Here is a 16846-nt window from a genome sequence, read left to right on the forward strand (position 1 = left end):
TTTAGGATAAGAACTAGGCCGAACAAAGTAACACATTGAAAACATGTGATACTCCTTTTTAAAGTCTTTCAAAAAGAAGGTCATATATGGGTAGTGTGTTTTGATTTATTTTAACCACATTTTAATCGATATGTCTGGAAGAAAAGCCATGTAAAACACTATTATTTAACTGCAGATTAAACTTGGGTTATTCATCTTGTTATTAAATTGTTGGTAAATGTTTCTTCATAAGAGGCTGTGCAAGCAGGATGTACCCTTGCTCTGGCTATCTATCATGTCGACTTTAATTATTTAATAGGCAGCCAGGATGGAGGAAGCACTTGTTGGTTCTGTTTCCTAGATGGAATACTGAGCAATGAGCTAGGAAAACAAAATAGATCTCATTCTTAAATTGTCTCTTTTAGTTCTAAAAGATAGATTGTAGCTTGGAGAAAAGGAGAGAGCTGTCACATTCTATATAAAACTCCTTTTCATATAGCTCCTTGGGGAGGCTGTGTAGCAGATGGCTCTTAGTCAGCTCTGTTGTGAATGCTGGGTCTGCTTATGAACTTGAGCAAGTTTGTTTCTCGGAACCTCAACTTTTTCACCTTTAGAGTCGGCTAATACCTATTTCACCAGGTACACCGTAAATGTTACCCTTCCCCTACCATCACCCCTTTCCATTCAACAGTAATTATTGAGACTGTTAGTGTTAGTTCTTCCTGCACACCTGACTCTTCCAAGAGCTCAAAGGCTGAAGCAGGAAGACATCAAATCAGATATTGGTGATTTAGTTTAATGGAAGCATAATAGAACTATCAGTATTCCCTAAATGCTAAAGAAGCATGAAGGACTAACTACTTGTTTAGGGGGACACAGAGGGTAGCAGATACTTTGTGTTTAATAGTCACTTAATACTGAACATTAAACCTTTGTGTTTTGTGGTCAGAAATTAGCTCAAGCACTAGGCTGATTTGCAATGCATAACATTTTGATTTTGTCTTTGGGTTAAGAGTATGTTATAGCAGATGAGGCATTCTTTACAGTGATCATTATCAGATGTTATTGGTTTTATGAGACTAAAGCTATCTAAGGACATGCAATATTGGCAGCTCAATCATAGTTCACAGCATTGTGGAATTATAACATTTATGAAGCACCTAATATGTGGTTGACTCTCAGGACACTAGAAAGGTCCTTGCCCTCCAGAGTTCAGGACAAGTGGGCACAGAATTGTATGATGTGCAGCATGCTTGTTTGGATGATACCTTGATAATTCCGTTGGTCCCAGTGTTGTTCTTGTTGCATTATACTTAGGTTAACTTGTGGAAAAGGGAATAATTGTGAAATCATAATTTGATAATATATTAAGGTCATTTTGGAATGCTCTGGCATTTATCCAGTGGTCCAACACTGATTCAGAATGACTCTCAGTCATTATAATGCAGCCACTCAGGCTGAATTGACAGCAGTTTTCCATTCAAATTTGTGAAATGTCCCATTTGGTGAGCAAGTTGGCAAATATAAATTTTTCTCCTTTCTCCCTGAAGGATGAAGACTTAGTCTCTGCTTCTGAATTTCTGCCCCTGCCATGGGGTCTTGGAAATGCCTGAGTCTCTGTCCCTGTCATTTGCTTTGCCACCCTTCCATACCCACCATGTGTGTGCACCAGTGGTGTTCACAGATCTTTCTGAGAGCCAGGCCTTCTCCTCTGTACCCTTGGTTCCTAAATGGGTGGTGAAACCTGATCTGCTGTCCTTCATTTACTCAACAGTGATTTACTAAATATTCATGGCACAGAGAGAGACAAGACCGACGCAAGGGGAGTGGGCTTATCACTGATCACTCTGGGCTCTGGAGAGGCTAAGGATTTGATGCCACTTCACACTGGTATTCATTAAATATTTGTTCACAGTGTTTTTAAGTGGAGTAGTGAAGCACTGTATGGGAAAAGAGTAGCAAAAGAGCCCTCTGGGTCCTCCTTTTGCCAGTTTCTGACCCAAAGGAAATAGACTCATGATATTTTCTTCCAACCACATTCAATACCATCCTTGAGAAAATTTCAGTAGGTACTATTTTTGTTTAATCTAGTTAAGTTTCCAGAGATCTAAATGCCCCATTGATGAATCCATACGTGGTAGCTGCTATAATATCTAGGACCTTAATCTAGCCCATGAAAGAGACATTGGGATACATCCCTGGGATACCGATAAATGAGATACTGCCTCAGCCCTCAAAGAATTGGAGGCAATAGCTTCACATGTATTAATAAACACTGTAAAAGAAATATTAGTAAATGACTTCCTGGCACACAGATGAAGGAGCAACAAATTCAGCCTGTGCTGGTCTGGATGGCTCATAGAGGTGATTCCACTTGATCGAGAAGGGGACAGATGATGCAGTGGGATGTTCTTTTTTTAAATCCATCTGTTAGTTATGATTTTGAGTTTTTCAGACTGATGAAATGGGAGGCTTTAATTTTACGTAGTCGGAAGCCTTAAACTTATGCAATTGCCTGAGGCAGGGTGAATGAGTATGATATTACAGTGATTTCTGCCATAGCTCTCCTGCCAAAAAAGGTCCCAGTGACTATGCCTTTAACCCAGTTGAGGTCCTTTGACCAGAGATTCTTGACATCTTGCTGGATCTTTCCTAAGATTTAACTATCCCTACAAGACAAATACGCCCAAATGGAAAGCCATGCTCACATTCCAAAATTGTATAGTAGTTCTTTGTGCACTACAAAAAAGTTTGTTTTGTCAAATCCACCATCTCTCCTAACCAGAAAGAAACAAGAACATCCAGAGTAAGATCCTTTGGGGCCTTTTGTTTTTCTATCAGAAAGCTGATTGTTGCTGTATTGTTCCTTAATTCTCAGTCACTTGGGAGCTGTTCCTTGTATGTCCTTCATTGGGAGCCTTCCTTTCGGGAGGAAGCTCTTATTTGAGAAAGAAGAGAATTCTCAGTGTTATACTTATCTCCAAATCTTCCAGAATACCCTTTTATTTTTAGGTTATCTTGGAATTGACTTTTTAAGTTAAAATACACACGTCTTGTGTCCCCCGCTGGAGAGAGAATGTTTTTGAAGGGGTAGATCAGGCTAGTTGTGTAACACTCATTAGCATAGCAAGCTGGCGGACGTGCTGACGCAGGCCGCCTGCCTCAGCAGCTGGGTTGGTCAGAATTGCTATAACAATCTTTGTCCTCTTTTTATCCTGCCTAATATGGACTATTTATGCTATTCTAAGAAGCATTGTCATTTAGTATTTCACGTTTCATTCTTCCAACTTGGTACTTTTGTGTTCTGCTAAGGAGGAAGAAAGATGATAAATTTAGTTATAGTTTCTAAAATTGGTTTGAATGATTTGGTTTTATCCTGAATAAAGAAACTCAGCTACATTTTGTTATTTACTTTACTTGACAGCAGTGGCTTCACCCTGAGATGACAAATTTTCATTACGAGAGAGCTGTCATTGAGCTCTACATTTATATCTTCTCAGCAAAATATTCCTCTGGTTTAGATAAATGTTAAATAGGAGAGAGGAATGAAATGCATTAGTAAGTATGCTGAAACATGTTCAATTCAACTCAAAGAAATGCCGAATAAAGCAACAATAAGATCATTTTTCACATAGGAATTAGCACATTTTTTTAATAATGATGTCTAAATCTGGTGAGGTGTTACTCATACATTGTTGACAGGAAAGAAAATTGGTATAACCTTTCTGAGAAATAATTTGATGCTGTATATCAGAGGCCTTAAAATGTTTATGCTCTTTTGACCTAATTCCTTCATTTTGGAAGTATATGCAAAACAAAATAAAAAAACATATGAAAAGCACAGAGATGTTTACAACGTTATTAGTATTAAAAAAAGGAAAATTGAAAATTTAGTAGGGGAATGATTTCGTAAACTAAGACATATCCATGCATGAACTATGTGCTTCTATCAAAAATGATTCTTAAAGAAAGTTCATAGCAGTATCAAAAAAACCTGTGATATATAAGTGGCAAAAAAAGATCTCAGTATTGTGCCATTGAATTTTATAATGGCCTAATTGTATAAAACCAGTAGGTCAGCAAAAATTAAAAACTGGACAAAGAAAACTATCCCAAATGTTAAGTCTTTCACTGTGTTTCCCCTTTTAAGAAGCATAGATACTTTCAATTTGTTTTTCTGTCTTATATTTTTAAAATCAGTGGTACTCATGTATAATGCTGTCTTATTCTCCATTAAAAATTCATTGTGCACTTTGGGAGGCCGAGGCAGACGGATCACGAGGTCAGGAGATCGAGACCATCCTGGTTAACATGGCGAAACCCTGTGTCTACTAAAAGTACAAAAAATTAGCCGGGCGTGGTGGCGAACGCCTGTAGTCCCAGCTACTCACGAGGCTGAGGCAGGAGAATGGCATGAACCCAGGAGGTGGAGCTTGCAGTGAGCCGAGATCGCGCCACTGCACTCCATCCAGCCTGGGTGACAGAGCGAGACTCCGTCTCAAAAAAAAAAAACAAACAAAACAAATTCAACGTTTATGTTTTGTGCCTTGTAAGCTACTGTTGTGATGAAGTAAAATGTGTAGTTTGTGACAGTGATTTGTTTCTCTCCCTGGGTAATAGTTAACCTCTTTTCTTTGAGAAGTCAGAAGGTGAGCTCTTTAATGCTTTCTTTTTAAGTAAGTTATCTTTTGTATGTTTCATAAAATTATTATATATGTTAGAAATTTTAGAACCATATCAGTGGATGAATTATCTTGCAGTCCTGTGATGCGTAAAATATAACAATATGCTTGTGATTTCTCCTTAGGAACTTTTCAAATTGAGACTAATTGCAGAGGTTCCAATTGACCAGCATTCATAGGGTAAGATTAACATCCTAAATTATCAACACATGGTAAAGATAATTACAATTAAGTTGGTAGCTTGGGGCAAATAGATACTGAATACTTAGTATGTAAAAGAGATTACTATTCTTACAGATGTTTTGAGTAAAATCTTTCCGAGGTTTTTAAACCAGTTAATAAACAGAAAATTAAATCTGTAACCTTTTAGTAAAAATGTCATCTTCCTACCTTTTGTGGATTTTGTATGCAGGAAAATATATGTGTATATGATATTCGTCATTTTTAACAGTAAAATCTAAGGACTACAATAAATGCCCATGGCAGACTTAGAGTCCATGTCTGTATTTTTCTGGTTTGTGTTTAAGGTAGAATTTTTAATACTGCCATAGATTTGGTTTGCTGTATTTCTATTAAATAAAAGATGGCCATACTTTCTTTGAGTAGGCAAGTCAGAAATAAGCCCTATACTCTGTTGCTTCCTGCAAACATCATTCCTCTTTTGTAATTGCAGAAGATTAATCTTAAGTTAGATTGTAGCAGTGCTTTTAGCTTTGACACAATGAATGAAGAATTTGTACACTGTATAATAGCACAACTCTCTAATGTTCTGAATACAGCTTAAAAGTGTCACCCAGCTCTGAACATATAGTCTAGATGAATCAGTGGTGAAGATAAGCGGTCTGTCACCTACTGCATTCTAAACACCCTTCTTTTTTACAGATGAAGGTGAAGATCCTTTGACTTCTTAGGTATATTCACATTTCCATTCTGACTCATTGAGTTAACCATAAATTTTTTTTATTTTATAATTTCAACTTTTATTTTAGATTCGGGGATACATGATCAGGTTTGTTATAAGGGTATATTGCATGACACTGAGGTTGGGAGTAAGGATGATCCTGTCACCCAGGTAGTGAGCACAGTGTACAATAGGAAAACTTTCAGCCCTTGCCTCTCTCCCTTCCTTTCTCCTTTTGGAGTCCCCAGTGTCTGTTGTTCCCATCTTTATATCTATGTGTACCCAATGCTTAGCTCCCACTTATAAGTGAAAAAATGTATTTAGTTTTTTGTTTCTGCTTCAGCTCACAGAGGATAATGGCCTCCAGCTTCATCCATGTTGCTGCAAAGGTCTTGATTTCCTTCTTTTTTATGGCTATGTAGTCTTCCATGGTGTACATGTACCATATTTTCTATTTTTTTCTTTTTCTTTTTTTTTTAATTTTTATTTTAAGTTCAGGGGTACACGTGCAAGTTTGCTTCATAGACATACTTGTGTCATGGGGGTTTGTGGTGGATATTATTTTATCACCCAGGGATTAAGCTGAGTACCCATTAGTTATTTTCCCTGGTCCTCTTTCTTCTCCCACCCTCCACCCTTTGATAGGCCCCAGTATGTGGTGTTCCCCTCTATGTGTCCATGTGTTCTCATCATTTAGCTCCTACTTGTAAGTAAGAACACGTGGCTTGCAGAACATTTGGTCTTCTGTTCCTGCATTAGTTTGCTAAGGATAATGGCCTCCAGCTCCATCCATATCCCTTCAAAGGACATGGTATCATTCTTTTTTATGGCTGCATAGTATTCCGTGGTGTATATGAACCACATTTCCTTTATCCAGTCTATCATTGATGGGCATTTAGGTTGATTCTATGTCTTTGCTATTGTGAATAGTGCTGCAATGAATATACACACGCATGTGTCTTTATAATAGAATGATTTATATGCTTTGGGTATGTGCCCAGTAATGGGATGGCTGAGTTGAATGGTGTTTCTGTCTTTAGGTCTTTGAGGAATTGCCACATTGTCTTCCACAATGGTTGAACTGATTTACACTCCCACCAACAGTGTGTACGCATTCCTTTTTCTCCACAACCTCATCAGCATCTGTTTTTTGACCTTTTAATAATATCCTTTCTGGCTGGTGTGACATGGTATCTCATTGTGGTTTTGATTTGCATTTCTCTAATGATCAGTGATGCTGATCATTTTTTCATATGCTTCTTGGCCATGTGTATGTCTTCTTTTGAGTAATGTCTGTTCATGTATTTGCCCACTTTTTTATGGGGTTGTTTTTTCTTGTAAATTTGTTTAAGTTCCTTAAGATGCTGGATATTAGACCTTTGTCAGATGCATAGTTTGCAAAAATTTTTTTCCCATTCTGTAGGTTGTTTGTTTACTCTGTTGATAGCAGAAGCTCTTTAATTTAATTAGGTCCATTTGTCAGTTTTTGCTTTTGTTCCAATTGCTTTTGGCATCTTCATTATTAAATCTTTGCCCATGTTTATTGTCCTGAATGGTATTGCCTAGGTTGTCTTCCAGGGTTTTTATAATTTGGGATTTTATGTTTAAGTCTTTAATCCGTCTTGAGTAAGTTTTTCTATATGGTGTAAGGAAGGGGTCCAGTTTTAATCTTCTGTATATGACTAGCCAGTTATCCCAGCACCATTTATCAAATAGGAAATCCTTTCCCCATTGCTCGTTTTTGTGTTGTTGAAGACCAGATAGTGGTAGGTATGCAGTCTTATTCTGTGTTCTCTATTCTGTGCCATTGGTCTATCTGTCTGCTTTGTGCCAGTACCATGCTATTTTGGGTTATTGTAGCCCTGTAGTATAGTTTGAAGTGTGGCAATGTGATGCCTCCAACTTTGTTTCTTTTGCTTAGCATTGCCGTGGCTATGCAGAGTTTTGTTTGTTTGTTTGTTTTGTTTTGTTTGTTCCACGTGAATTTTAAAATAGTTTTTTCTAGTTCTGTGAAGAATTTCAATGGTAGTTTAATAGGAATAGCATTGAATCTATACATTGCTTTGAACAGTATGGACATTTTAATGATACAGATTCTTCTTATCCATGAGCATGGAATGTTTTTCCATTTATTTTGTGTTGCCTTCAACTTCTTTGAGCAGTGGTTTGTAGTTCTCCCTAGTTAGCTGTATTCCCAGGTATTTTATTCTTTTTGTGCCAGTTGTAAATGGGAGTTTGTCCCTGAGTTGGCTCTCGACATGACTGTTGTTGGTGTATAGGAATGCTAGTGATTTTCACACATCGATTTTGTATCTGGAGACTTTGCTGAAGTTATCAGCTTAAGAAGCTTTTGGGCTGAGACTATGGGGTTTTCTAGATATAAGACCATGTTGTCACAAACAGGGATACTTTGCTTTCCTCTTTTCCTATTTGGATGCACTTTATTTCTTTCTCTTGCCTCATTGCCCTGGCAAGGACTTCAATACTGTGTTGAATAGGAATGGTGAGAGAGAGTATTATTATTGTGTGCTGGTTTTCTTTCTTTCTTTTTTTTTTTTTTTTTTTTCCTTTTTTGCTAAGGAGTGTTTTACTTCCAAGTATGTGATCAATTTTAAAGTATGTACCATGTAGCAATGGCAATGAGAAAAATGTATATTGTGTTTTTGGTTGGATAGTTCTGTAGATATCTATCAGGTCCATTTGATTCAGTGTTGAGTTTAGGTCCTGAATATCTTTGTTAATTTTCTGTCTCAGTGACCTAATATTGTCAGTGGGGTATTAAAGTCTCCTACTATTTTTGATTGGGAGTCTAAGTCTCTTTAAGGTCTCTAAGAACTTGCTTTGTGAATCTGGGTGCTCCTATGCTTATGAAGCTTCGCTTGGCCAGATATGAAATTATGGGTTAAAATTTCTGTTAAGAATGTTGAATATTGACTTCTAATCTCTTCTGGCTGGTAGGGTTTCAGCTGAAAAGTTTCCTATTAGTCTGAAGGGCTTTTCATTGTAGGTGACCTGACCTTTCTGTCTAGCTGCCTTTAACATTTTGCCTTTCACTTCAACCTTGGAGAATCTGTTGATTGTGTGTCTTGGGGATCATCTTCTTGTGAAGTGTCTTACTGGGGTTCTCTGCACTTCCTGAATTTGAATGTTGGCCTCTCTAGCTAGATTTGGGAAGTTTTCATGGATGATATCCTGAAATATGTTTTCCAGGTTGGTTCCATTCTCCCCATCTCTTTCAGGTAAACCAATCAGCCATAGATTCAGTCTTTTTATATAATCCCATATTTCTTGGAGGCTTTGTTCATTCAGAAAGGCCATCCTCCAACTTTGAGATTATTTTGTCCACTTGGTCTCTGCTGTCTGCCTGTCATTTGAAAAGTGAGAGTGTGATTCAGAAGGGATTACATAGGGAGTGGGTTTTGTTCTACATAGTATGACTTGCTTACTGTGGTGTGGAGTGTGGTCAGGAAAATAGTCTTATAAACAGCAAAAGGTGATGGAGAAGGATTTGAGGTTGCCTTCTCTGTAAGAATTATCCAGCAACTCGTGGCTTATGCTTGTGTTCATGTTACAAGAATATGGCTGCAACTTCTTTTATTTTAAGTAGATTTTAGAAAATATGGTAGCTTACTACAAACTTCAAAGAATTGGGAGATCTTTTCCTGAAGAGAAAAATGTTATCTACATTAAATATATGATGTATTCTATAACTGCCAGAAATAAGTAAAAGTGAAGCAATATTTCTTAAAGTTTAGAACAACTCAAATGTCGGCCGGGCACGGTGACTCACGCCTATAATCCCAGCACTTTGGGAGGCCGAGGTGGGTGGCTCATGAGGTCAGGAGATAGAGACCATCCTGGCTAACACGGTGAAACCCCATCTCTACTAAAAATACAAAAAATTAGCTGGGCGTAGTGGTGGGCGCCTGTAGTCCCAGCTATGTGGGAGGCTGAGGCAGGAGAATGGCATGGACCCGGGAGGGGGAGGTTGCAGTGAGCCGAGATCACACCCTGCACTCCAGCCTGGGTGGCAGAGCGAGACTCCATCAAAAATAATAATAATAAAATAAAAGAACAACTCGGATGTCATTAGGATTTCTATAATTTTTCCCACAGTTTTAATTCACTCAGTAACTTTTTAATTTAATTTATTACTTACTATTTATAATTATTTATTTTATTTCATTTATTCAGTAACTTTCTCCGAGGGCTTCTGATGACTAGGGTAATTTTCCTAATGTTTAGAGTATTCATCAGATTATTTCCCAGACCCATTATCTTACTACAGCTTTGGGTCAGAAGCTCTGGAATGGCAGTTGTGTGTCTCTCTTCTCCTTTGGTTCTCTGTATTATTTTATGATGATGTCAGCTTCTTTCCTTGAATTCTGATTTTTGTGTTCCAGAAATACTGTGCTTCTCCTTTACCTCACTGACCCTGCTTCTCTGTCCTTTTTCACTCTTCCTTATCTAATAAACCTTCCTTACCTATTTTATAGAGGGGACAGCAATTCTGTCCTTCACTCACTAAATTCTTTCTCTCAAATAATTCATTTCTGTGGCACTGACTTAAATGGTCATGACTTCCTACAGTGGGCTAAACATGGCTGCTAAGGCTTAGCAACTCACCCATCAAGAGGTGGAGTTGATTTCCCCACCCTTGGAATCTGGCTGGCTGTGGTAGGTTTTTTGATCAATAGAATGTGGCAGAAATGGTGTCGAGTAATTTCCAAGGCTGGGCCTTAAGAGACTTGTAGTGTCTGTTTTTATGTGCTTGAAACATTCCTTCTTAGATCTTAGTCTCTTGCTGTGAGGAAGCCTAATTAGCCATATAGAGGACTGGCAAGGTCCCTGGTCGACAGCCTAAGCTGGGCTCCCAGCCAGCAATCAGTAGAAGCACCAGTGTTGTGATGGAGGCACTTTGGGCCTTCTAAGTATTCTAGCGTTCCAGCTGACACCATGTGAACTGCCACATCATCCCATAGAATCATGAGAAATTATGAATTGTTAGTTTAGCCACTAAGTTTTGACTTGTTGCACAGAATAAAGAATCAAAACAAAAATTGGTACCTAGAAGTGAGATGCTGCCATAACAAAAAATCTGTCATTTTGTCTTTGAGACCAGGTGTCAGTGAAGGCCTGAAGGGCAGTTAGAATACTGTTGCTGTTGGAGGGTGTCAAATGGTACCCTTGCTTTATATTGAGAAAAAAGTCAGCAAGACCATCACCTGCAGTAACATGGAACATAGAAAATGAACCTAATGAACTTGTGGATCTAGCTTAGGAGATTTTCCAGCAAAATATCAGAAGCTCTGAGTGACCCCTTTAACTCCTTTTTTAACTCTTTTTTTTTTTTTTTTTTTTTTGATACTATGATCAAAGTATTTCAAGAAAGAAACCAATTAAAGAAGAAACTATTTTGATTTTAAGCAGACTTTAGAGGAAGTATTTCCAATCCTGAATTGTCTCAGATTGTAAATCCAACTGTTTCTCATCCCCAGCTCTTCTACCCAGCAAAAGATAGTCAAAGAAAGAAATGGCCTCAGGTCCAAAGATCAGATCCAGAACATTACTGCCAGTAAAACTTGGTCTCAAGGTGAAAATAAAAGTAAAGGCATAGCTGTAAGACCCTTTATTAAACTTCAAAAGATTTATTAAATCTTTATTAAAACTTCAAAAAGATTGAAGGCAGTGCCTCATAGAACCTCTCAGCTAAATGGAAGGGCTTCTAATAATTTCAAGGGTCTTGTCCCACAGCTTTCTAGAACTCAGTTAGATGACAAGATCCTGGACTTCAAGCCTGAATTTGATGCCATAGTGGGATGAAGTTTTGGGGGGGGGTGGGTCTTGAGAAAGTGTTCGTGTGCTTTGCATATAAGAGGAATGTGAATCATTTGTGTGGCCAGAGAGTAGACTGTGGTGGATTAAGCATGACTGGAGACTCTTTGCCACTCCTCTCATTAAAAGGTAGAGTCCACTTCCCTTCCCCTTGAATCTGGACTGGACTTTTGACTCCTTTGGCCAGTAGATTTTGGTGGATGTGTCAGTGTGTAGCTTCAAGCCTATGCCTTACAAGAGCTATAGCTTTTACTTTTGTGCTTGTAATGTATTGTCTTAGAACCCACCCACCATGCTATGTGAGGACACTCAAAGAGCCACATGGAGTCTCACATGAAGGAGTTACCAGCCAGCAGTTAGCACCAACTACCAGCCTAAGGAATGAGGACATTTTGTACCTTCCAACCATCTGGAAGGTGTGCCAGCCAACACTATGAAGTGAAAGAACCTCCCACAGAATCTCAAGAAATAAAACCTTTTCTTAAGCCATTAAGGCTTGGAATATGCAGAACAGTTAGCAAAAACCCTCCCATCTCTATTGCTGCTGAGTTCTTGCCACTCCCTGGGAAAGGCTCTATCACCCTGAATACACCCTAAAAGTTTGAATGGTTGGGGGATCTTTTTCATTTTGTACATTTAATTGTTATATAAATATTTATTGTGCCCCATGTGCTAGAAACTGTGTAAGATACTATAATATCATAGGATCAAAATCTGAATCCACTTGACTCCTGCCTCTGCGTGGACCTCTTTATCTAATGTTGCTATAGGTGGTACTGAATTTTAATTTCCCTTGACTATTTTATTCTTGGCTTTCTTTTTGAACATATTATAAACTTTACCCTTATTATTTCTCACCCACATAATTGAAATAGCCTTTCAGCCGCTCCCTTTGTTTCTAATCCCTCCTCCCACAATCCATCCTGCATATCTCCAGAGCTCAGTGATTCACTGTTCTACCGCTTCACATTTCTGAGACTCTGAAGGGTTCATGTGGAGATGGTATCTGTTACTTTGTAGTCTGTAGAGCGGAGAGAGCATCCTAGATGTCTAGTGCAACTTCCAAGAAGACTTAAAAGATAGGCGCTTTTCTCAGATAACTTTATTGTCTATCTTGTAAGCTTTCTCCTCCTGGGGAGATTTGGGGGAAAAAAAAAAATCTGGCCTCTCCTAGACCAATTGACTTGCTCTGTGGGAGTAAGGCCTGGGTTTAGGTTTCTTTTAAAAGTGCCCCAAGAGATTCTAAGGTGAAGCTGAGATTGAGAATCACTGTCTTAGATTTGTGATTCTTGAAAAGTGGTCCTTGGACCAGCAGCATCAATATGAACTAGGAATTTGTTAGCAATGCAGTTCTTGAGACCTACTTCCTACCTTATGAATTGGCCACTCTGAGGGATGGACTCATCATGTCATGTTTTAATAAGCTCTTGTGATTTTTATGTCCATTAATATTAGAGAACCACTATTAGAAAAATCTTTCTAGGTCTCAAAACTACAACTGAGTTTGGGAAGCGTGTTTGTTATTTGAAAATCTCTGTACTAACAAGATCTGAAAGAACTGGAAAGGGACATAAGGAAACTGGTATATCAAATTTTACTGCTGGTGATCATTTAGGTACTTGAAAATGTTTAATGCGTGTCATGAAATCTCTCAAGAGTGGTTAAATGAGTTAAATGAGTTACTTAGCATAAAGAAAGGGGGCAAATTAATCAGAGATACTGATGCATTGTTTCCTGGAGAGAGAACTCAACAAAAGGTGAATTGAAATTTCAGTTAGATATATGTTAGTCCCAAAAAACATCTTAATGGGAAGTAGCACTAAACATTTTGAAGGGCTCTAAGGTGATTTTTAAATCAGTGTTCAATGAGAGTAATGTAGAGAACCACTTTTTGGAATTGTTCGGCTATAATCCCTGCCTGGGGTCAGAGACAGATCTTTGAAGTAGCCTCCAGTTCTCAGTATATAATGACACTAAATACCGTCTGATCATCATTTGTTTATTTTTTCACTTGTTATTTTAGAAATGCTTTCAAAGTAAAATAAGGACTACTGGGAAGTACAGATGCCTAACTTGAATGTTGATTTTACAGTCTTAGAGACTTTGGAGTAAGATTGTCAAGTGAATTCATGTGTTTTGAAAAAGCTTTTATGACTTCTTAATGAGGTTTAAAAGCTGAAAGAATGGGATTAGAACTGTAAAATCCATTACTCTTAACATTTCTTTGGAATGATTTAGTGTGTTTGTATATTAGAAATAGAGATCTTATTTGGATTGAGTCACCATTGTTTACTAAAATATGGTCTGGAAACAATTTCCTGGACAAACAGTATTAAATGGCATAATGACAAAGGATAGCTATGCTTAAACTCTCTAGTTAAGCACTTCATAGGAAAATTAGCATCATTTTATATATATGAATGCTGAGATGTTTTATATATACTTAAATCCAGATGCTGTATATTTAAATATTAAGTTTTAGTTCAGTAGAAAATATTTAGTAGGAAAATGTTTAGCTGAGAAAGTAGATTGTATGTAATGGAAGACATCACAGAAAACTAGATTTACATCCTTATTCAAAAGATTATAATAGAACCCAGTTATAATGCAGATATTGGGTGAGTTGGGAAAGAGCGATAATTAGCTTTTTCTTCAGCTTTTGAGAGACCTAAGACTGTTAATTGGATTGACTGAGACCATGTCGTCTGGTGTGCATGAGGTTGGGATTTGAGTCTGAGGACCTAGGTTCCAGTTGCAACTTTATTTCTTGCAGGTTTTGTCACCTTGGACAAGGTAAATTCTTTGAGCCTGCCTTAATTTCTATGCATATAAACATAAAGAGTAATACTATTTATTTCAGTGGCTTGTTTTAAGTATAAAACAAATTAATGTAAATGAGACATGCTTTGAAGGTAGAAAAACAGATGTTAAATTATTAATAAAGTAGAAAGTGTATTTCTGATATTTAAAGAGAACTGTATTGTATAAGAAGAATCATGGCTGAGTAGCATTTTTGAATTATGCAATAAATTCTTTTCTGGCATGTTACAAATGCAGCTGCTGTGAATATGTAAAATGTTTCACACATCAGATGTCTTTATCATGCTCAGTGCACATAAATGCAGTCATGTGATATATGTTGTAAGACTTTTATAAAGGCTTGTGAATTGTGAATGAGAAATTCTTACTCCAGTGGTGCCATGTAATTATGAATTAGTATACAGCTAGGTTCTTATACATACTAACTGTGCTTTCTAACCTTCAAAACAATTTGATGCTGGATGGTGACTAATTGTAAAATAGGCTTTGCACATGACTTGGTAAACCCAAAGTAAGTTTTGGACATGCCCAGCTTTTTGATATTTGAAATGACAAGCTTACAAGATTATTGCTAAAAGTATCTTAAATACAATTTGGGGTCAGTACTCTTAGGAGTATTTGAAGTACTTTTTAAAACGGATTGTATAATATAAAACCTCCCTAGAAACTTTTTTTTGAGGTTTCATAGGTACTAAAAGATATAATTTTTACATTCAATTAAAAGCAAATTCTAGCATTTTACAATGTTTCTCACAGTTCAAATTATCAATATATATGTAATTTAGCTATCACAAATTATTGAACTATAAATGTTACAAATGGGTTTGTTAACCTCTAAATTAAACAAATATAAAGCCTAAGTATGTTTAATAATAACATAATTTCCAGTAATTTCCACCATATTTCTGAGCTGTATCTGGAAAAGTATATTAACTTGTCACTTTTTCTAATGATATTGGTAGGCTAAATTTTAGGAGCACTGAGACTCATTTGGATAGATGTTTGCTTTTAAATATGGGTACAGAAATCACTTGGTGCGACAAGCCATCTGAAAAATGCAAATAAGAACAACTGTGTATGAGGAATGAGTGAGAGAAATTAACATATGTCGACTACTTAGAAAAGCTAAGTGTTCATCTAAGTGTTGTAGATACAGAATTTTTAAGTATGTTATGTTTAAATTTCTGAAGGAACTTCCCTGTAATTGAAAAGAAGTTCAGATAGTGAGTATGGTTTAATGAATGTGAGTGGGGCCCTGTAGATACAACTTTGCCAGAATGTGCCCCAGTGTGAAAAGTAAACTGACCTGTGAAACTCTAAGCCAGGCACAGTGGCTCACACCTGTAATCCCAGCATTTGAGAGGCCAAGGTGAAGGATTGCTCGAGGCCAGGAGTATGAAAATCTATTTGCCATATCATGTCTTATGACAGAGAGGGTTTCTGGAGACAGTATCTCCAGTTTGTTTGTTTGAATGACTATAGCTATTTTAAGATATTTATGTTTTCTCATAGAATGAAGACAAACACAGAGATGGTGTGTCTAAGAAACTTCAAAAGGTGTAGACCTCCTGACTGAAGCATATTGATTTATTTAATTTTTTTCATTATAGTAAGTATAAATATTTAAAATACATTATTTTGGTCAATGTTGACTTGTATTTTTATTGACTAAATATTCACTCTCTGTCAAATACCCTTATCATTGTTGGAGCTACTGTTGTTTTCATTCTTCTACAATTTCAGTTGCATATCTTAAATGAATTTAATTCTCAGGACCTTTGAGAGGACAAATGAAACTTGAATTTAGAGCTGAAAGAACCCTTTGAAATTTTCTGCTTCACTCTTTTTATCCATTACAAGAAATTCTTTTGCAACTTCCCTGATGGATGGTCATTTTATTTATCAAGATTCTGCTCAGGACATAGAGCTGAACTGTTTCACAGAGCAGCCAGTTCGATGACTTTCCACCACAGATTGAATCAAAATGTAATTTTCTAAAGCTTCCACGTACCTGGTTCTACCTTGGGAACAAATCCACTATTCTTTCACCTGTGAGGTTGTTGCACAAAAATGTAAAGATAAATTCTTAGGCTCACCTAGTCATCTATTATCTCAGCTGAATTTCATCAATTGCCTGTGTTCCTCTGTAGGAAATGGTTTGGAAACAACAGCTCCTGGTTGGTTTTTTGCCCATTTTATCTTTAACCTATAACTGAGCATTGGGTTTCAGTATTGTGATCTCACCAGGCAGGTACAGGAGAACTGCAGTTCCTTTATCTGGGTTCACCTATTAATGTGGCCAGAAGTTATAATCAATATTTCAACATAACAGCTATCACATGAGACTAGCTGAAAGTATGCATACATGTCAACTAAAATCCTAAAGTATTTTTCACCTGTTCTTTCTTTCATCCAGCGGTGTTTTCTACCATCCCTCACACCCCTGGCCCCATCATATTTATAGTATTTTGAGATCTAAGCCCAGGACTTTCTCTTTGCCTCATGTATTCCTCTCATTTTAGTTTCTGTCTTACCTCAACACACAATTATGTAAGGCAGAGAGGTGAGGCAGAATGAGAAGAGTTGAGAGTTAGAAATAGACCCACTTAGCTGGAGTGAAGGAGAGAAG

At 37.2% G+C, this 16846-nt stretch overlaps 1 protein-coding gene across 4 annotated transcripts in view; it reads left to right on the forward strand.

Moving 5' to 3' along the window:
• LRRC8B (leucine rich repeat containing 8 VRAC subunit B) overlaps positions 1-16846 on the forward strand; it is a 79282-nt gene that overhangs the window by 45142 nt on the left and 17294 nt on the right. For 3 of the 4 annotated variants that reach the window (XM_030942955.1, XM_030942956.1, XM_010363683.2), the window contains 2 exons: positions 4787-4841; positions 15730-15826. The gene's annotated coding sequence lies outside the window, so the exon portion shown is untranslated. The remainder of the gene's footprint in view (positions 1-4786; positions 4842-15729; positions 15827-16846) is intronic. The other variant, XM_010363684.2, reaches the window with a different exon arrangement.

Source organism: Rhinopithecus roxellana, chromosome 12 (assembly GCF_007565055.1).
Source record: "Rhinopithecus roxellana isolate Shanxi Qingling chromosome 12, ASM756505v1, whole genome shotgun sequence".
Taxonomy (NCBI): Eukaryota; Metazoa; Chordata; class Mammalia; order Primates; family Cercopithecidae; genus Rhinopithecus; species Rhinopithecus roxellana.